Source organism: Oryctolagus cuniculus, chromosome 6 (genome assembly GCF_964237555.1).
Source record: "Oryctolagus cuniculus chromosome 6, mOryCun1.1, whole genome shotgun sequence".
NCBI classification, from domain to species: Eukaryota; Metazoa; Chordata; class Mammalia; order Lagomorpha; family Leporidae; genus Oryctolagus; species Oryctolagus cuniculus.
In genome coordinates this window covers 103329782-103353349 of record NC_091437.1, presented here as the reverse complement: position 1 = coordinate 103353349, position 23568 = coordinate 103329782, and positions in this window count along the sequence as shown.

The following is a 23568-nucleotide window of genomic DNA, read 5'->3' as shown; positions in this document are numbered from 1 at the left end:
TATAGCAGAACTGAAACTGAAAGTCCCCATTAAGCATTTTAAATATTTTAAAATTTCAAAATAAAAGTTATTTTTGGAATGAGTTTCATTTAAAATTTTTCACATTGGTTCTACTATCTATGTATTTTTACTGTTTACAAGTACATTTTATAAAAGATGATTTATATCCTTAGCACCAAGTAAATAAATGTGATGGTAGCACATAATTTTTAGATTGGCATATTTAAGCTTCTACTATCTGTGCATTTTTACTATTTACTAGCAAATTTTATGAAATATGATTTATATTTTACTAAATCCCTTGCAGAAATTAAATAAATGTGACATATCATATCATCATTGAAAAATTGGCACTTTTCAACTCAAATTCACAGCTCAATTTATCATATGATAACTCAGTAAGCATCAACATATTCAATATGGGGCTATTCCAAATGCAAAGAAGTTCAGGTATTAGATATTGAATAGACAATGAAGTCAAAGCAAAATTAAGTAATGATATATAGTCGCCCAAAGAAATCTCACAGAACTGGAATTTCCTGTCTGTTTGTATAGTTTATATAATCCCTTTAACTAAAAATTCTGGTTTCTAACTGAATTCTATTCCTGTGTTTATTTATGATATCCATTCACTGGATTTATAAATGCATAGCCATTGCATAATCCTTAAGGTATGTGCACATAAAATAAATGAAAACAAATGCTTTCATTAACACAGCTGGTCTATAATATTTAGTTCAAATAATTCTGCACTTGCTTCCCACAGGCAAGAAACTTGAAAAAGATGAAAGAGTAAATGTTAAAATACACAAATATCCCTCCTTTTAGTGAAAAAAAATGTGCAAGTGCTGATAATTATATTCTAAGAACACATAGAATGTCGTTACCAAAGACACATACAGCATAAACGTAAAAGCCAAAGTCATCACTGGTGCAGTGCCATCTGAACCTGTCTTTTTGAGATGGCAAAGTTGTCAATTAAGAGCATTTTTTGAGAGATTAGGAGCTATGCCTTTGCAAAACAGGCTTCAGGTTTAAGACTGAAAAACAAATAAGGGTTTTTTTACTGCAAGGGAAAATTACTTTAAATCACCAAGAGAAAAAAATTTCAAGAAAATATTTTCTTTCCCATCTAAGAAAGGATTTGCTACATTCATAAACTTATTACATTGTGCGTTGTTCCTTGCCTAAAGTGAGTTTTGTGGTTTTGTTTTTTGTAGATATCTAGCCAAGATATGTGATTAGTGGACCTGATAGAGGAGGCTGATTATAGTTTTGTGCGTAACTCACAGTCCAACCCTTAGAAATCCTGGATAGAAAATGACAGGGAAAAATAAAAAAAAAAAAATTAATGTACTGAAGATTTCAAAACAAAGTGAAACTGGCAGATATACAAATAAGGCATCCAACTAATCACATATGTCCACGTTTGGACTTTGAATGTCCAGAAAAATTCAAGAGCAGAATTATTTTTGTTGTAGGAGGTTAGAGTTGAACTCCCTACATTAAAAAAAAAAAAAAAGAAGGACTGAAAGGGAGCTATCTTTTGTTCACAACATTTGTGCTCATTCTGTTCATTTACTAGGTCCACCATAACAAATTAGCACAAAGTTAGAGACTTAGAAACAGCAAAAATTTAATCTCTCACATTTTTGAATGTTAGAAGTCCACTATGGAATTGTTAGCTAGGCCATTCTAACTGTAAAAATTCTAGGGAAAATTATCTGTTCTTTCTTTCTGGTTTCTGGTGCCTCCCATTAATTTTTGGCCTTCCTTTGGCTTATAAATCCGTCACTCCAGGCCCTGCATGCAACTCTATTTACTTGACCCCCACTGCTGTGTTTGTATTTCTGCGTCCTTTCTTTTTCCTTTAAGGACACCATCAATGGAATTAGCCCCCTTCCTAAATCTAGCAGGATTCAATCCTTAGCTCCTTAACTAACCAGTTATGTAAAATTTATTTCCAAATAATATCACATTCTAAGTTTCTGGGTTGATATTCATTCTTGAGATAATGTATTTAACACAACATCCATGACACCAAGAATTAGGCATGGGAAAGGGACAGACAACTTAATTATAACCTCCAAAAGGACTGCCAATGAGAAATTATAAAGCCAAGTTGGACACATGACCTTTATTTACATTACTTTGTAGCATAGAACACCAACACCAGATTATAACATCAAACCTTCTAGAAGCCAAAGAAATTCATAACACCCTGTCAAATCTAAGGAGGCTTCCACAAGTCACAGGAGGGTTCAAATTAATATGAATTTGTTCTATTGATGATCACTAGTGTTTTCCAGAATGCCACAATATTTCATAAGCTTTTTATTTTGAATGGTACGTAGAAGACAGAAAGCATGAACAATAGACAATAATAAATGAAATGATTTTGGTTCTTAACTTAGCTTTGACAATTGCTATCTAACTGACCTCATGGAAACACAATTTTCTCAGCAATAAAATTGAGATTACTGTAATTCTCTACTTAAAATAAAGATTATTGTGAAGAAAGTATAAAACAATTAATTTAAAGGATTTTTTCAACTGGAAGATGCTATGTGGAGAAATTAATGGGATTAAGGGGCTTTGGAAAATGTCTATCATGGATACAAATTAAGTGCTGATGGCCAGTGTTTAAAAGTTAATACAGCCCCAATAATTGATGTCTAGGTCAAAAAGCCTGAAAATGTCCAAAGATTTTTACCAAGGGTAAAAAGACTTTTAATCAAGCACTTTTAGCTGAACTGCATGATTTTAAATTATGAAAGTAAGATTAGACAAATGAACAAAGAAATCAAGCACGTTCTCTATAGCATGAGCTAAGTAGGTTCAACTATCAATAAGCTTGAGATTGCCAGCGCCGCGGCTCACTAGACTAATCCTCCGCCTTGCGGTGCCGGCACACCGGGTTCTAGTCCTGGTCGGGGCGCCGGATTCTGTCCTGGTTGTCCCTCTTCCAGGCCAGCTCTCTGCTGTGGCCAGGGAATGCAGTGGAGGATGGCCCAAATCCTTGGGCCCTGCACCCCATGGGAGACCAGGAAAAGCACCTGGCTCCTGCCATCGGATCAGCGTGGTGCGCCAGCCGCGGCGGCCATTGGAGGGTGAACCAACGGCAAAGGAAGACCTTTCTCTGTCTCTCTCTTTCACTGTGCACTCTGCCTGTCAAAAAAAAAAAAATAAGCTTCAGATTATGCTTAAAGATAGCTGACCAGTTTGTAGCTAGTTTGGAGGCTAAGTCTACAGATTTCTCTGCTGGCTTCCCAGGCAGTTTGACTAGCAATTCTGGTGAGTCACTCTGATCAAAAGACAACATGCATTTATGGTAACACTAAGATTTTAGTGGAAAAGGAAAAGGCTGCTAATACACTTAGTTCATAGTTTGTTCTGTGCATCCAAGTCTTTCCCAGTATAGCTAATATGCCATATATCACTAGTGGCATTAAACTAGGAGGTTTCTGCTGTGCTGTGACACTGTGTTTGCTGTCACTGTTTGTCTGGCTGTAAAGGCTTCAGAAGTCCAAGAAGTGAAAACAGTTAGCTTTCTAATATTGGCAAAATCCCATGTTTGCTTTGTTCATGCAATACTACAATGACCAAATTAACCATAGATTGACCAAATTGTACTAACCATCAAGACTGTAACTCCAATTCCTGGCTTAGAGAGCCTTCTCTGTCATTCCGCCTGGCTAAATCTATATTCATCTTCTCTAATCAGGAGTAGACCCAGCAGGAGGTCTGTCTGGGAGTGATTAGAATGATATGTGTCCTTGCTGTATTCTCACATCTTATCAATGGAGTAAATGACATCATCTCCAGCATATAATCAAAAGCACATATTGCCCCCCACATCCTTTCTGTCCAACTCATAAAACACTAAGCATGACTGCCTCCTCTTTTGTGAATATGTTATATTTAATATGCCAGGCAAATTCACTTCAGGAAACATCTATGATGTCAGGTTGTTGGAGCACTTAATAGCTCTTTCTCTGATGCAATGGGAAGAAGCTAATTCCCAACTGCAAACATTTGTGGACATATTCCCAGCTCACATACTTTTGCTACCTCTCTCTGGAAACCTTTTTTCCTGGCTCTGCTGTTCCCATTTTTCTTCTCAAAGATTTAACTTTTTCATCTGCCAAATTCCTCAAACAAACAAACCTACCCTGCCTTGTTGTAGAATCACCATGGAGTTTGTCTCTTTCATCTTTCTCCTCTTGTTCATGAATTATACATGAAAGACTACTTCCAGTCTTTGCAGGAGATAAGGCTGAATCTCAGACATCTTAGAACGGGGCTGAAATTTTCTGTTCCTGACTCAATTCTTTCCTTTGTTTTAAGCTTTTATAGGTATTTGTTTGAAAGGCAGAGATACAGAGAGAGAGAGAGAGAGAGAGAGAGATTTTCCTCCCACTGGTTCACTACCCAAATGGCTGCAATTGCCAAGGCTGGGCCAAGCTGAAACTAGGAGTCTAGAGCTTCTTCAGGGTCTGCTACGTGGGTGCAAGGACCCAAGGACTTGAACCATTCTCCACTGCTTTCCCAGGTATATTATTAGTGAGCTGGATTGGAATTGGAGCAGCCAAGACTACAACTGGTGCCCATATGGGATGCTGGCACCACAGACAGTTGCTTAACCTCCTACACCACAACACCAGTCCCTCCTTTTCTTCTGATAAGAAGCTTGCTATATGTCAGGTAGTATACTAGGCCCAAAGATGAAAATAGTATAAGTTATGTTTTGATAGGCTTCCAATATCGTGCAGTTCACTTGAATGAAGACATGAGAATAGGCAACTCTAACAAAATGCAGTAAATGATAAAATGATGGCTTCCTGCGACCTATGAGTAGAGAGGTGATGAATTATTAGTTTTGTCTAGATGGGCTCAAAAGCTAGATAAATGAGATAATCTTTTATTTGAACAATATAGAGATTCCATGGCTGAGGGCCTATAAATTCAGATTATGGTATATTACAAAAAAGAATAGCATCTGTATAGAGTGGATATAAAAACAGAAGACTAAGGTTTTTTGGAAAAAGCAAGGTGAATCTTGCCACTCTGTGACCTTTCCTATCACTTCTTCACTACACAATTAGAAAAGAATGACCATACTTTTTAACAGTCTTATTTATCTATTTATTAGAAAGGCAGAATGACAAAGAGAGAAGGAGAGGGGGAGAGAGATTGAATTTCAATTCATTGGTTCACTGTCAAATGCCTACAACATCCAGTATTAAGTCAGGCTGAAGCCAGGAGCCAGTAACTCCATGAGTTTCCCTCATGGGTGTCAGTGACCAAAGTGCTTGGGCCGTCCGTCATCCGTTGCTTTCCTGGGTGCATCAGCAGAAACTGAGATTAGAAGCAGGGTAGCCAGAACTCAAACCAGCACTCTGTTAGGGGATGCCGACATCAGAAGTGGTGGCTTAACCTAAGGCACCACAATATCAGCCCCATGAGTGACCATAATTTAAGGCCAAATTCCAATTAAACTTTCTGCTTATTTCTTTTTACCCAAGTGCCATACATTCCTGCAGTTTTAGGGAGAAATTCTTAAATTTCAGAGATTTCAATACTACCTTCAAAACTATGAACATCCATTACTTGTCCATGCTGTTATTTATTTAATTTTTAAAATTTACATACATTGCATTGTCTAATTTAGCCTAAGTTTAACCAGTCTGAATGGTGAGCCATACATTTTAAGTGCTAATAAAATAAATATAGAAAGGCTAAAATATAGTACAAATGAAATGAATAATCCAAGTATAAATATTTCTCCAAAGTTTGGAAGTAGGGTCACAGTTTGGGAAACTCTGAGCTAGGACTGTATAGACTCCAGCTGTCTGAAAATACACATATAACTGTTCGCTACCGAAGATATTGTCATTTTGGCTTTTGTTTGACTGATATTGAAAATTAAGAACTTAAGTGTGAATATTGGGTACATTGCTCACCAGTGGGTGGCTTGGAGCAATCAGTTGAGCCTCTGTGAGTCTCTGTTTCCTCCTCTGTAAATAGGAAAATGATCCCTATCTCTCAGAATTATTTTTAGCATTCAATGAGACACTATACTTAAAACCTTAGTAGTGGTACTTTGCACACACTAAGCAAAGTATTAACCATATGTCTTTACAGACCCGTGCAGCCCAATGACAGTGGTTCCATCAAATTTCATCTAGTGACATTGTAGCTGCCTTAGTTTGTGAAACTACAGTCTATGTATGATTGCACAGCAATGAAATTACCTAACAAAACATTTCTTGGAATGTATCCCTGAGATATGCAATGCAGCCATGGCCATTTCCATTATAATAACAGAGTGGAAGAATTCTCCAGAAATAATCAATTTCATTTGAATCACCTGGAAGCATTCTCATGTTCTGTCCCACCAATTGATTAGTTTAATCAGAATAACGGAATGATTTTGGAATATGGCAAGTCCATGCATATTATGAGGACTAGTTAAAAAGTAATGACTGCAAACTTCTTTGAGTGGAAGAGGTCTGTAAAGGAACAAAAGCATACGAGAGCAGCATATGAAGCTTTCTTACAATAGTTGCCATTTTACAACCACTCAGTATGTCCCAACTATATCAGTCGTCTCAGTAATTTTTCAAGTTGTGTAAACTAATAGAGAAGAAAACTGAGGCCCCTTGCAATAGTCAAAAGCAGAAAGCAGAAGTTGATCCTGGAAACCAATTACGTCTGAGTACACAGCATATGGCATCTGCTTTGTGTTCTAGGGAAATGCAGGAGAAAACTCAAGGGAAACTTTGTTTCCTGGGTAGTTGTGCTTAAGGTTATTACAGAGTAAAATTTCAAGAGATGCATTCTGTTAGGAAGGAAGGGAGAGCAGCAGCAATTTGTGAAGAGTGAAAAAGTCTATCAGGGAAAACTAATATCTTCTTCCTTACACATATTTTCAAAGTAGTCCTGTAGGCATGTCAGCTTAAATGGAATAATTAGTGTAAGAGCTTCAACATTAGATGCAGCATGATGGTGAGATTAATCTTGAGTATTTAATGAAATACCATCTCCTTTTTAGCCAAAAGTCTGACAGCCTGGTGACAGTACTTATCTGGACTTCAGGCTGTTTAATTAAGAACTAAAATTGTGGAAGCCTATTTTGGTCATCGAATAAAAAAATTCTTGTTTAAATCAAGATATTTACTTGATGAGTTCTTGAGTCAAGGATATCATTGGCTGTACTTGAAAATATTCTTAAATCATTTTTGGATTAAATTATCATTGGAATACCCCCAATTTCTCATTTTAAACTTACATGAATATTTCATTTTAATCTAAAATATTCTTGTGGTTTGATATACTTAAAAGGTTTATTTGCAGTTATATTTTTTTACAATAAGCAAGCAAATACTACTATGATGTGATATCTATTATTTCTCTTTACATTAGTCAGATCAGCCCTGGATATCCCAGTAAAAAGTCATTACGTATTTTAAATGTTCAATAGGAACATGTAGCACACAGAATTTTGGGATTATATTTAGAAATATAAGGACTACTGGGCTACAAGGTGTCATTTGGTTGGCATTGTGTTTCTTTCTTTATTCTTTTTTTCATTTCTTTATTTTTTCTTTTTTTCTTTTTTTTTTTTTTTTTTTGGCTCTTTGAGAGATGGTTGACCCATGCTTTCCAAAACAATAAAAGTTTCCACTCACATATTATGTAATTTTGCTGGTTATTTCCTCTCAGCCTAGTCTGTAGACACATTTGTAAAAAATTAAAGCCATCTACATGTATTATAGTTTTATCAGGAACAGAAGTAGAACATAGACAAGAAAAAAGAAGAGTGGGAAATCAGTATTTATTATTTTTATATTATGATTAAGCAAAAGCTACTTGAAAATTAACTGCAGTTACTCTCTTTCTCATTATACATGTTGTCTGACTCAGATACAGTCCTTTTTGAAACATCAATTTTGCACTGATAATATTTTATAATTAATAATTTCACTTTAATATATTACAGTCTTAACATGAGAGTCTTTAAAGCTTTTCAGTTTTTGTTGGGATATGTTTTTGTCTTTATTTTTATTAATATGAAAAGAACAGACTTCATGTATTTCATAGATAAAATTCTAAGAACTTAACAATACTTTCCTGGCTCCTTTCTCCTTCCTTCAATTTTTTTCTTTCAACTTTTGTGATTGCATTCTTCCAGTGTAGTTCATAATCACAAGCTTAATGTTCCACTAAATATAGTGCCCAACTAGTAAAAAATAGAAAGGTTACTGTTCCACAAGAATACAGACAAGGGCTATAAACAATAGTTAAATCATAATATTTCAGTTTCACTCTTATGCATTCAATTTTCTTTTTGTCCTCTTTGTATTATCTACCACAAATCAGATAAAACACATGATATTTGTCTTATTGGGATCTGTCTTATTTCACTAAGCATAAGGGTATTTAGTTCCATTTATTTTGTTCCAAAAGACAGGATTTCATTTTTCTGGCTGAATAGTATTCCACCATGTACATAAGTACTTTGCGTAGTCATCAGCAGATAGAGATCTGAGTTGATTCCATATCTTAGCTACTGTAATTCAGCTGCTATAAGCCTGGGGATACAGATGACTCATCTGCTTCTAATGTTGAGCTTCACTTATTTAGAGAATAAAGCATTAACATTAAAATATCACTAATTAAAAAATTTAGAAAATGAAATTCCAAGAAGCTATAGGACCACTGAATATGCTCCAATGAAAGTACGGCAGGCCCTCAGGGAGAACACAAACTTGCATTAGGCACTTAATTTTTAAAACCTGTTTTGAAATATAGCTGCTAGTCCTTAAATAAGGTATTTAATTCTTTAAAAGATTTTATTTATTTATTTTAAAGTTAGAGTTACAGATAGTGAGAAGGAGAGACAGAGAGAAAGGTCTTCCCTCCGCTGGTTCACTCCCCAAATGGCCACAATAGCCGGAGCTGTGCAGACCCAAAGCCAGAAGCTAGGAGCTTCTTCCCATCTCCTGCATGGATGCAGAGGCCCAAGGACCTGGGCCATCTTCTACTGCTTTCCCAGGCCGCAGCAGAGAGCTGGATCAGAAGATGAGCAACCGGGACTAGAACTGGTGTCCATATGGGATGCCGGCATTGCAGGCGGAGGATCAACCTACAGTGCCACAGCGTTGGCCCCAAGGTATTTAATTTATCACATAAATATATTTATGATAAAGTGTTCGTTTACAAAGATTTTTATCCTTTTAAAAAAGATTATTTATTTGAAAGTCAGAGTTAGAGAGAGAGACTGAGAGAGAGAGAGAGAGAGAGAGAGAGGTCTTCCATCCATTGGTTCACTCTCCAGATGGCTGCAACAGCCAGAATTGTGCCAATCTGAAGCCAGGAGTCAGGAGCTTTTTTCCGAGTCTCCCATACCGATTCAGGTGCCCAAGGACTTGGGCCATCTTCTACTGCTTTCCCAGGCAATAACAAAGAGCTGGAATTGAAGTGGAGCAGCCAGGACACAACCGGCGCCTATATGGGATGCTGGCGCTGCAGGTGGCGGCTTTACCTGCTACACAACAGAGCCGGCCCCAAAGATTTTTATTCTAAACAGATAAAGCACATTTAGAATCCTTTCCTATCAAAACAGAATAATTACTTCATCAAGAAAAGTATAAGAGAGGGGCTGGCACTGTGGCTTATGGGTTAAAGTCACCTGGGATGGCATCCCATATGGGTTCCAGTTCATGTCCTCAGTGTTCCTCATTCCATCCTTCTCCTTGCTAATGGCCTGGGATAAGCAACAGAAGATGGATATCCACTGGGAGACCCCGATGAAGCTTCTGGCACATGGCTTACATGTGGCTCAGTGTTGGCTGTTGAGGCATTTGGGGAGTGAGAGGATGGAAGATTCTATCTCTTTCTCTCTCTCTCTCTCTCTCCTCCCTCCCTCATAATTGACTTTCACATGAAAAATAAATCTTTAAAACAAAAAGTAAAGCAGAAAAGCTTATCCATTGTTCCCATTTCATAGCTAGAAAACTGATGACCCAAAATGTCAACATGTTGTGGCAGAATCTGAATTACTTTTAATTTTGCTTTCGGCCCTTTAAAAATTCTCCTTTTGGAGTTAGTTTTTAAGTTAATGTTATCTACACTAGACAGAAATTGCCTCCCTTTATTCACAGCATATTTATTTATTTATTTATTTGAGAGGGAGGGAGGGAGAGAGAGAGAAAGGTCTTCCATCTGCTGGTTTGCTCCCTAAATGGCTGCAACACCTGGAGCTTTGCTGATCTGAAGCCAGCGACCAGGAGCTTCTTCTGGGTCTCCCATGTAGGTTCAAGGGCCCAAGCACTTGTGCCATCCTGTACTTCTTTCCAGGCCATAGCAGAGCGCTAGATGGGAAGAGGAGCAGCTGGGACACGTAAACCAGCACCCATATGGGATGCCAGCACTGCAGTCAGAGGCTTAGCCCACTATGCCACAGTGCAGGCTCCTAGTCACAACATCTTAAATACTCTTTTTTCTTTATCCTACATACTTAAATAATAAACATTTTGTGCTGGGAACATGTTTTAATGTTGAAACATCTGTTACTGTATCCAAATCTTCTAAAGCTGGGACCATACATCACATTCATATAACACAATTATCTGTCTCAGTGAATAGAGTTTCTACCATGTGCTTTCCCCACATGCTTCTACCAAGCATATCATAGTTTTCAACTGACTTGCTTGAAATCAACCACGTAGTTTCTCAGTAGTAGCCAACATAGCAACAGTAGCCAGCTTTAGAAGAGGCAAGATGAAGAATGATACTCAGTCCATTCCCAGTGTGTAAATGGTGAATTCAATGATTACTACTTTCTCATTAAGAATATGTTCAATTATGCCACAGATAGAACACCATTTGGTTTAATGAGAAATTAAAATGAATGGAATTAGATTTAAACTTAAATCTCATGAGCATTAATAGAGTGATTAAAATGGGAGTGGAACATCTTTTTTAGAGATTATTTATTTCTAGCCCTAGTAAAGAAGCTTCATTCTTGGAAAATTTTATGAAATAGTAAATCATACAGATTATTTCTTAACTGAAGTTTTATGCAGCTTTTCTCTTTGCTTCACAAAATAACATGTCTTAACTAAATTATTCTCATTGTTAAAATATTGCATTGCTCATTTTTCAATTTGCTAATTAAGAAAACACTCAGGACCAGTGTTGTGGCAGAACAAGTAAAGCCGCCGCCTGTATCACCAGCATCCAGTATGGGTGCCAGTTCGAGTCCTGGCTTCTCCACTTCCAATCGAGCCCCTACTAATGGCCTGGGAAAAGCAGTGGAAGATGGCACAAGTGCTTGTGCTCCTGCCATTCAAGTTCGAAATGTGGGACAAGCTCCTAGCTCCTGACTACGGCCTGGCCCAGCCCTGGCCATTATGGCAACCTGAGGAGTGAACCAGTATATGGAAGATGCCCCTCTCTCTCTCCTTCCTTTTCTCTGTAACTCTTTCAAGTAAATTAATAAATCCTTTTAAAAACCCTCAAACTTGTATAATAATTGTTAGCATTTCTTGGATATTTACTATGCTCTAGCTAGTGTGCTAAATGCTTTCACAAATCGCCCATCAGGAACGTCTACAACCACCCTATGAAATATTAATTCTCATAATATTTATAAGAAAATTGCCTTGTTAAATGACTTGCACCAAATCACAGCTTACATAAGACAGCATTTTAGTATGATGACATTCAAGACCCCTGTATAAGTCTTGTATCTACTGGTATAGGGAATCTCACAGTTGAGATTAGGTTATTATGAATGGCATAACTTATTTTAACAAAGAAGCTTATTATTTGTGGGGATGACCTCATCAGGTAAGCCTGCAGAAGAGACCTAAAGTGTTCCTGAAACCCAAAATTCAAAGCTAGAGAGAATAGTGAAGAGGGTTTGAGAGGAGAGGACATTTTTCTCTGTTGGCTTTTAAGATGAAATAAGTCATGTGGCGAGGATCAGAGAGTCTCCTCTATGAACAGCAAATAGCCAGCAAATAGATGATGATCACTGTCCTAGAACCACAAGGAACAACATTGTGACAATAATTCTGATTAATTTGTAAGTACCTTCTTCCTAGGAGCTTCCAGACAAAAATTGAGTTCAGTTGACACTTTGATTTCAGTCTTTTTTTTTTTTTTTGACTGATAGACAGTGAGAGAGAGAGAGACAGAAAGAAAGGTCTTCCTTCCGTTGGTTCACTCCCCAAATGGCCGCCATGGCTGGAGCTATGCCGAACCAAAGCCAGGAGCCAGATGGTCTCCCACGTGGGTGCAGGGCTCAAGCACTTGGGCCATCCTCCACTGCCTTCCCGGGCCACAGCAGAGAGCTGGACCGGAAAAAGAGCAACAGGGACTAGAACAGGCACCCATATGGGATGCCGGCGCCACAGGTGGAGGATTAACCAAGTGAGCCACGATGCTGCCCCCTCAGTCTTTGTTTTTAAGATAATTTATTTATTTGAAAGCCTGATTTACACAGAGAGGCAGAGAGAAAGCGAGAGAGAGAGAGAGAGAGAGAGAGAGAGAGAGAGAGAGAGTCTTCTATCCATTGGTTCACTCCCCAGTTGACCACAAGGGCCAGAGCTGTGCCGATCTGAAGCCAGCAGCCAGGAGCTTCTTCCAGGTCTCCCATGTGGGTACAGGGGCCCAAGGACTTGGGCCATCTTCTACTTCTTTTCCAGGCCTTAGCAGAGAGCTGGGTAGGAAGTGTAGCAGCCAGGACTCCATATGGGATGCTGGCACACTGCAGGTAGCAGCTTTACCTGATATGCCACAGCGCCTGCCTCTGATTTCAGTCTTAATAGAAGCTAATTAGAGAACCAAGTCCTGCTGTTCCTCGACTACTGACTCCACAGAACCTGAGAAATCGATGGATGATGTTTTAGGTCACTTTGTGGTAATTTTGTTACTTGGTATAGAAGAGTAATAACCTAAGTCAGAATTTACATGCAGGATGTCTGAGTACAGTGGCTCTTTCCCTCCACCCTATTCCTCCAAGTGAATGGACCCCTGGTTCATGGAAACAGATTAATTTCTCACTCTTGGTTGACATGTCTTTCCAAAGTATGGTGGGAATCAGCATAATTTAATAAGCATAGAACTGTACTTGGAGTTAATCTTTATATTGTAAGCAAATATATTTCTATTTATCTGTTTGTGTCTTTATTTGGAAAATTAATTTGGAAAGAAACTGGCATATATTAAGTGTTAATTTTCTGTCTTGTTGGGATCCGTACACAGATGATAAAACAAGAAAATTGCCAAAGCTAAACCATATATCAGTCATGTAAAAAAGAGCTTCCATTTCTAATACTATCCCTTATTTACTACAGTTATCTCTGATGAAAAAGATTATATAAATTATTCAAAGTATACTATATTTTTGGATACCTCTCTAAGTAGAAACTTTTGAAGGATTCTGATTTTATCTTATTCACCATATGCCTACAATTAGACTGTTATTTCCTCTAAGTGTAAAGCCTTATGTATGTTTATATTGTAAGCTCATAGTATGAGAGGACATGTATACAACACTGTGTAAACGTTCACCAAATGTGTTGAAATGTTCTAGAAGAAGCTTTTCTCAAAATCTTGGAGATAAGCTAGAATTTACCTACTGGAGATTTCTCATTGATTATCCCATATGTGCTTTAACATTCTCTGCACTGATTAAACGTGAGTAAAATATCTTTCTCATTTAATTGAATGGTGCACTGGTGTATAAATTTGTTACTGATATTTTTAGGTATTTATTTTAGGGAAGCCATTAAGAAAGGGGAGAATGAAGAATGCATATTTCCAAATAACACCTACTCAATTCTCGTGGTGTAGGCTTTTCATATTTAATTTAAATCTGTTGATTTTATTGAAAAAAACTCTTTTGTATATAGTTTCTTGTTTCTAAGGAAAGACTGAGAATGCCTCAAATATTTCTTGACCATTAAATGATTGCTACCAAAGAGCAGCATTGGGGAGATTAGAGAGCTGAAATACAGGAACACAGACATACACATTTCATTTTAGTATCAAGGCTGCCCTCATTATACATTTATACCTTGTAAATCCATCAACAACATTTTATAATTTTCATTTAAGTGGTTGTTATTTTATAACAGTAAGGAAAAGAAAAAAGTTATGAAGAAAACAAAAATTTACATGCAAAATATTGTATAGAAGATGTATATTACTCCAGAGGTTCCCGTCTCTGATGTTTGACAAATTATGATGCATCTAGGAGGTTTTTATTAATTTATTTATTCTATTGTGAATCTTTGATTTTCTGGGATGTGTCTATTAAAGTTTTTCTTCAAATTGGGGAAATTCTTGAGAATTGCTGTCAACTATTCTTTTGTGTGTGTGTGTATATTATAATGTTTATTTTTATTAATATATAATTTATCAAAGGACCTTAAAATGCTTCCAAAATTCTCTTGTTCCTGTTGATAGATCCTTAAAAGTTGACAATTATTTCCTCATTTTGAAAGAAGTAACAACGGCTAGTTTAATAGTAAGTTGATCATATCTATTCATAATTAATCCCATGTTTTATGACTTTCAACTATTCTTTCTTGCAATTATTTTTCCTCTCCCTCTGACACTCCTATATGTGGATGTTGCATACTTAATGATGTCTTGTAGACTTCTGAGGCTCTTTTCATTTTCTATCATATTTTGCTTCTTGTATTCAGACTGGATAATATCAGTTGACCTAACTTCAAGTTTGCTTATTCGTTCTTAAGTGAGATCTCCTGTTGTGCTCCTTTAGTGAATCTTTAATTTCAACTAACATATTTGCTAACTCAAAATTTCTATGTATTGTACAAAATTCCCATCCTGATATTATTTAATTAGACAACATTATAATACTACCTTTAATTGTTTGGACACGATTTTGTTCAGGTCTTAGAATGTATTTTTACTGGTTAATTCTAATTCTTTGTCCAATATGTCCAACAGCTGTGTGCTTCTGGTCAGTTTCTATTGTTTTTTGGTTTCTCCCTCACTATGTGGTTTAGACATTGTATCTTTGCCAGTCTCAAAATTTTTGTGTGTGGAAAATTGAATATTTTAGAGAAAAAATAAAAAGGCAGCAAGGCAACTCTTAAATCACATTTTTTCTTCTTTCTTTCTTTCTTTCTTTCTTTCTTTCTTTCTTTCTTTCTTTTTTTCTTTCTGTGTTTTAGTGACTCTCATGTACTCACTAAGCTGTTCTTGTGGATTACATAATAAAATGGAATTTATAGGTGTTATCTAAAAGATATTCAGTAATGCCTTCTCTACTTTTTTCTTTTTTAGATTTTTATTAATATGAATAGAATATATTTCATAGATAAAATTCTAAGAAGATAACCATACTTGCTTCCCTTCCTCCCTCCCTCAAATCCATCTCCTTTCTTTCCTTAAAGTTTTGTAATAACATATTCTTTATTTCATATACACAATTTTAAGAGCATAATGATACTTCTCATATACCCTCTTTCTCTCACTCCTATTCTCCCTCTTTCTTTTCTTATTCAAAATTATTCTAAGGAAATATTGATAAATAAAAATTCTCTCTGTATATGTGAATAAATTCAATTGTCTATAAATGTGAATAAAAATGGTAGAGACCATTTTTATAAAAGTCTTTTTGTGAAATTACAATTAAAAATGTATAACTGTGTATTCAATGTCTATTTGAAATCAGATAACTATTTTAAACAATTTTTCCTACATCTAGAAATTTGTTGCAGACTGATAAAGGAATCTTGGTGCATCATAATCTGTATACTTAACTGGGTAGCACACACAGAGGTTTGAAAAATCTTTTGAAAAAAAAAACACAGAGATAATATGTAAATGTTTATTTGAAAGCAGTAAGAAAAATGCCACATAGAATAAGGTCTTAAAAAGGTATGTGTATAAAAGAATGAGTTCTGGGTATTCATCTTTTTAAATTTTTAGGTATGTTTGATTGTTTTAAAAAATAGATTTATTTATTTATTTATTTGAAAGCCAGAGTTATAGACAGAGAGGGAGAAACAGAGAGAGATTTTTCCATCTGCCAGTTTACTCCACAGGTGCCAAATAACCAGGGCTGAGTCAGGCTGAAGCCAGGATCTAGGAGCTTCATTCATGTCTCCCATGGGGGTGACAGGGCCCAAACTTTTGGGTCATCCTCTGCTGCATCTCTCAGGTCATTAACAGCGTTCTGGATTAGAAGCAAAATAGCTGGGACATGAACCAGTGCCCATATGGGATTCCAAGTGTAGCAGGTGGCAGCTTTACCTGTTATGCCAGATGCTTGTCCTTAAATTTTCATGTTAGTAGCTAATAAACATTATCAGAAATATCAAATATGAACAAAAAATTAAAAATAAATATCAAATACATGTAAAATAATAGCCATAATTCAGAAACAGCAAGTATTCTAAATAATTTATACTTGATTTTAAAAAAATGATAGAGAAAATAAAACTAGCAGAATTTTCATGTGGAGCCCATGTGTGAAGTTCATTAGTCAAAGAAATCTTGAAATACACTCACATTATGGAATGCAGTTAGTGGCTTTTCTTAGATTCTCAGAGAGCGATGAGTGAGGTAGTTCTTTCCACTTGCGTTACAGAGGTGGGCCCTTAACTTACCTGCTATCTTCAGAGACCTGACAACTCACACATTTAAATAAACCCTGCAGATAGTGTGACAGTGATCAGATCTCCTCATTTCTCACTTAAATTGTCTCATAAGACCATAGGCTACATAGAAAATCAGAACACTTCATCTATAAAATCTTGGAAAAATATATATTCAGTAAATGGCACTGTATTTTGCCAATTAAATTTAATTTTGGACAAATTCTTCCTACATGTTAGTTTCCTAGGGGAAAAAACCAGAATCTTTCATTTCATTATGTGTTCGTATTTGTTACTATTCTAAATAGAATTATAATTAAAGTGCTTTAACTATTATCTTCTCCCACGATTGAGGACCTACCAGATAAACATGTACAGAAAGAGCTTCCCAATATCCTCATTTGTTTGGTCATTTACTTGGTTCTCCTCTGCCAGCAGTCATATAAGAAATCATACTATGAATCCATTATTGCACATTTGAAAAACTTATGAAGATTCTATGAAATAAAAATAACGATCAGAACACTAACACATGATGCCTATGTCAGATTTTCAGACATTTTCTTTAATGATTTGGTCACAGATTTCCAAAAGAGATACACTGAGAGAATGAAAAAATAGTGCGCTAAGGCATCCATTGTTTGTAATGAGCTACCTTCTGTCCTACATGTCCAGAATTGGAAGCATGGAGATACTGTTGTCACTGAAATTATTTTCTGATTCATGAATTCAGTTGAAGATGCACAGTTGAAAAGGTTACTAGATAATGTCAAGACACTGAGAATGTAGCCAGGTTTCACATAACTGAAATTGTACTGTTTTTCTATTCATGGATACAGATCTGGCAAAAATATTCCTTTTTATTTAAATATGTATATTCCATGAACATTGTTTAGATATGATATTACTCATTAAGCTTATTTTAGAACCATTAAAAACAATTTAGCAGCTATATATCCAGTTTATAAGAATTGCATGTTTCTTCAGGAATTACCTCTGTTATCTTTGAGTATGCATTTTCTCTGACTTTTATGTCTTTCATTGAAATCTTATTAATTTTGCTTGAGACTAATTAAAATTTCTTCATTTCCGTTAACTGTAAAGTCTGTTTAGGCTTCAGTAAAAATATATATGTAAAAGGGCATACAAAGCATTTTACATGATTACTCAAATACAACCATTCTCTTCTATTGGTTGTTAAAATTATTGTTAAACAACAATATAGGGCTATACCTTACATTTTCTGTACATTTTATATTCCCAGAACTCATTTGTTTGAGAAAGTCCTTTTTTCTTCACTTTTGAATGATAATTTTACCAGACATAAAATTCTAGGCAGTTTTGTTTGTTTTCATTTTAGCACATTTATAATGGCATTTCTTTCTTTCTTTCTTTCTTTTTTTTTTTTTTATTTGACATGTAGAGTTATAGACAGTGAGAGAGACAGAGAGAAAGGCCCTCCTTCTGTTGGTTCACTCCCCAGCTGGCCAGGAGCCAGGTGCTTCTCCCTGGTCTCCCATGCGGGATGCGGGTGTAGGGGCCCAACCACTTGGGCCATCCTCTACTGCCCTCCCGGGCCACAGCAGAGAGCTGGACTGGAAGAGGAGCAACCAGGACTAGAAGCTGGTGCCCATATGGGATGCTGGCGCCACAGGTGGAGGATTAACCAAGTGAGCCATGGCGCCCGCCCCCTTCTGATGGCATTTCACTCCCTTGTGCTTTCACAGTTTCTGTGGAGAAGGCCAATGCACTTATCCCACTCATCTATAAGAAAAGGTTTTTTTTTTTTTTTTCTTCCATCTTTTTTCAAGATTTTCTGTCTATAAATTTCTGCAGTTTGAATATGATATGCTGAGGGGTAAATTGTTTCCTATTTATCCAGTTTTGTGTTCCCTGAGCTTCCTGGGTCTGTGGTTTGATGTCTATCATTAATTTTGAAAAATTCTCAGGTCAATATTTAATAAATAGTTCCACATTTTGTCTTTCTTCTTTTAGTATTCTCATTATTCATCTCTTATACCTTTTGAAATTGTCTCACAATTTTATTGGATATTCGGTTTGATTTTTCCAGTCTTTATTTTCTTTACATTTCAGTTTTGAACATTTCTATGGACATATATTCAAGCTCATCAAATTTTTTTCCCTTAGCTGTGTCTGATACACTGTTTGGCCCACTAAAAGCATTCTTCACTTTGTCTCATTATTTTTGATTTATAGTATTTGCCTTTGAGTTTTTCTGGGTGTCTCTGTTTACTTAAGTGTCCTGGCATTCACTTTTTCTAAGAATATTAATCTTGAAATTTTAAATTTTCTGCCAAATAAGAATGAACTTTCAGACATAACTGCATCTGTTCATTATAGTTACTTTTTTTCTTTTTAGAATTTTTTGCTGTTATTATCTTTTGGTATGTTTCGTAATTTTTATTGGAAGCCAGGCATGATGTGCTATATAAAAAGACCTGAAGGAGTTATGCCTCCAGTATAAAGTTATATATTTTATCTTGTGAGAGTTTGAGTTCACTGTTTGCTGTAGCTGTGGTGTTAGAAGACGTAGCTTTGGAGCAAGTGCCAGTGGCATAGCGGGTAAACGGGCTGCCTGCAGTGCCAGAATCCCATATAGTCTCCGGTTTGAGTCCTGGCTGCTCTACTTCCAATCCAGCTCTCTGCTATGGCCTGGGAAAGCAGTAGAAGATGGGCCATGTCCTTGGGCTTCTGAACCCACGTGGGAGACCCAGAAGAAGCTCCTGGTTCCTGGCTTCAAATTGCCGCAGCTCTGGCTGTTGCAGCCATCTGGGGAGTGAAGCAATGGATGGAAGACTCTCTATCTCTGCCTCTGCTTTTCAAATAAATAAATAAATCTTTTGAAAAAAAGATTCCTGTGGACAGCATTGTGATGCAACAGATTGTCACCATTTGTGACACTGACATCCCTTATCAGACTGCTGGTTTGAGTCCTGGCTGCCGTGGCTTCCCATCCAGCTTCCTACTAATGTGCCAGGGAAGGCAGTAGAAGGCAGCCCCGCCAGCTGGTCCCCTGCACCTCGGGTGAGTGACTAGACTGTGGCTTCTGGTTTCAACCTGGTCCAGAGCTGGCTATTGCAGCCCTTGGGGAGAGTGAACGAGTGGATGGAAGATCTTTCTCACTCTCTGTGCCTTTGAAATAAGTAAACAAATGAGTCATTATTTTTTAAGAAGGTAAAATTTTGTATGGGGTTCTGTTTACATTTCCTCTGTAGCCTTTGCTTTTTTCCTAGAACCTTCTTTAATAGAAATAATGCCATTAAAAAAAAGAAAACCTACAAACCGACCTCTGTTTTTCCATACGAGGCCCACTGATGTGGTATAGGTGCCATAGGAGTTTTGTGATTAAGTCGCAGAGCCTGAGTTGGGTACTCCTCTTTCTCTAGGTAAGTTAGGCTTAGGTAAATTGCTAGTCATTTATGTGCTGGTAAAATAGCTTTTCAAAGGATAAACAGATAGAATGCTGAGAATATTTCTTTTCTTTTCTTTTTTCACCTTATAAGAAACACAAGAATTTTTTCCTGATTTTTACAGTAAGAACCTAATAAAACTCTTTGTTAACACTCAGAAAACTGTGTGGAGGCCTCCCCTAAGACTTGGCCTTTTCAGAGTTTTGAACTATTTAACTTTCAAACCCATCCATAGTGAGCCTCCATCAATCATCAAATACAGTTGCAAGTGTCCCCACTGATAAAGGCTCCAGTACTGGGATTCTACTCCTGCTGAGCTGCCTCTTGTCTCTCCAGTTTATGTGATAGCAGTTTGCTGGGACGGCCATTCTCAGATGGATCTAGGAAGAGATGCGGACTTTCAGTTTGTTGAGTGCATGTCTTTCTCTTAGTAGTGAGGGCTCTCTTTATATGTGGAACTGCAAACTGAAATTTGGAAGCTCATTTGCAATTTTTTAAAACTTTATTAATTACTAACTCACAATTTCATTTTAGGATTATGAAGCAGTTGCATGGAGAGATTAACTCGGTCAACTTTCTGCAGTGTGGAGGTGGCAGAGCTGGTACTGGGTTCCAGATATGCCGACTGCAAAGACTATTCTCTTCAACAGCATCGTGTTCTACTTCTCCTTGCTAAGAACAAGACGATTGCTAAATACAGTTCCACATTTCTTAAATGAAAATATAAACTTCAGTAAGGTGGTAATATATGGGTATGCATGGATTCAGAAAATATTTGCACCAAAATAAATTTATCATTTAATTTCATTTTCCAAAGAGTCCTTAAAGTGTCTTCCTGTTGCTCTACAGAATCCAGGTTAAGGATCGGGTGCTATCTAACTGGATCTGACCCAAGCAGATGAAAGATCAGTGGCCAAAGCAGCCTCTGTAATCTCAGTTAAAATTTTGGACATAAGCCTCTGAAACTAGCATGTGAAGAAACATCAACAATTCATGGATAATAGAATGAAAAACTAACCTTATTTTAGTGCAAAAATTTGTAATCGATGCAGAAGTTTTCCATTATATGATTTTTCTATGGCCTTTTTAAGGAAACCTTGGGAACTTAGTTGGGAGGGGCAAAAGACTCATGAGTACAGAGTCCTATACTACGTTCCCCTTTTCCCCAGCGGCATAACTGTGTAATTTAAAAGCTTGAATACCAATTCTTGTCATATTTTTCTTTTTTTAAAAAAAAGCCTTATTTATTTATTTGAAAGGCACAGTCACAGAGAAAAAGGGGAGAAAGAGATTTGGGGGGAGAGGGGAGAGTGAGAGAGAGAGAGAGAGAGAGAGAGAGAGAGAAAGGAAGAGAGCACACTTTCTCATCCACCTGTTCATTCTTCCAAGTATACACAATGGCCAGAGCTAGGTCTGACCAAAGCCAGGAGCCAGGAATTCTATCTGTGTCTCCCAGTTGAGTGGCCAGGAATTCCATCTGGGTCTCCCAGGTGGGTGGCAGTGGCCCAAGTTCGTGGGCTATTTTCTGCTGCTAACCCAGGAGCATTAGCTGGAAGTTGGATCAGAAGTGGAGCAGCTAGGACCCAAACACTGTCATATGGGATCCCAGCATCACAGGTGGTGGCTTAACCCTCTGTGCCACAACAGTGGCCCAATATTCTTTTTATTCTATCTATGTTGTATGTTTTTGCAAAGCTACCTGAAAGTTGTTAGTTTCTTAGGATTTTCTGAGGATTTTGTTAAACCACCATTCACATGAACAGAAATCTACTGTTTTTCCCATAAAATCAGGAAAGACTTTTTAAAAAGTCTAATTTCCTTAATTTTTCTAATTTATATATTATTTCCACAATGTAAGAAGTTTAATAACTATAAAAAATCTATTTATTTGTAGTGCTTTGCTGAATGGACAATAAACATCTGCATTTGGGGAAGTAATAAGAAATCCTATCTCTAAAGTTAATTAAGTTTGGTTTTCTAATTTAATCTGATGTTTAGTGTGGTTTTGCAACAATCCAGACTCAACATATCCTAAGACAGGAATAGCAATACGAAAAAGATTGTAAATAGGGCCAGCACTGTGCTGTACTGAGTGAAGCTGCGACCTGAGATACCAGCATCCCATGTGGGTTCCAGTTCCAGTCCTGGCAGCTCCACTTCCATTCCAGCTTCCACTGATGTGCTTGTGAAGGTAGTGGAGGATGGCCCATGTGCTTACATCCCTGAACCTACCATTAGAGATGCAAAGAAAGCTCTTGGCTCCTGGCTTTAGCCTGGCTCAACTCTGACCATTGCAACGATTTGGAGAGTGAGCCAGCAAATGGAAGTTCTCTATTTCTCTCTCTCTCTCTCTCTCTTTCTCTCTCTCTCTCTCTGTAACTCTGACTTTCAGATGAATGAAATAAATCTTTAAAAAAAATTCTCTAAGGTGTCTTAGTAGATGACCTTTTGAAATGATTACCCATGTATTTCTTCCATTCCTTAAGAAAAAAAAAAAAACATTATAAACCTAGGTAACATAATATAGTTTGCAATGCAGTAAATAATACCCTTAAGGAAATGCACTGATTTACAAAATGTTTCAACACTAATTATGCGTCATGTGCTTAGTAGACCATAACAGCTTTCTTTGGAAAATTTGTGTCTCAGTAAGTCCTGCTAAAAACATTTTAGTTTCAAAAGAATTTCAAGAAGCCTTTTGAGTATTGCATTGGCTGCAGTTGGTGGAAAACAAGCATCACATTCTATTTATTTCTAAAAGTATTTCTGGTCTGTCACTTTATTCCTGTAGCCTGGCTTTGAATTTTAGATAAAGTGCCTGCTGACTTGTCTCAAAGTTAGTTAGCAATTATGTATGTGTAACATTAAAATACCCCATCAGCCTGTGTGTCACAAATGACCACAGTGAATGCTTAAATTGATAAAACTGCAAGCAAACAGGCATTTCTCCCTTAAATAAATAACAAATATGATTCTTTTTATTCATTATTCAGACTATCTCTCTGTAAGTGTTGCCTAAAAAATCAAATGGTGTTTACTCTGTGAGTAAGAGTTGGAAGAACTTCAAATGGCATAGTATTATCAGGTGCTTCCCAGATGAACAGGTGGCTGATGAGGTCTCTTGTTTAAATTTATTCATTTTTTGTAAGATAGAGCAGCAGAGAGATAGAAGGGGAAGGAGGGGAGAGAGAGAGAGGGAGAGAGAGCGAGCAAGAGCTAGTGCAAGTGAGCTTCCATCTACGGGTTCATTCCCCAGATGGCCACAATGACCAGGGCCAGGCCAGGTGGAAGCCAGGACCAGGGGCTTCATCCAGGTCTCCCACATGAGTGGCAGGGGCCCAGGCTCTTTGCCATCCTTGGCTGCCTTTCCCAGGTCATTAGCTGGGAACTGGATCAGAAGTATAGGAGTTGGGACATGAACAGTACACATATGGGATGCCAGCAGCCCTGGCAATGGCTTTACCCATTACGCCACAATACCAGCCCCTACA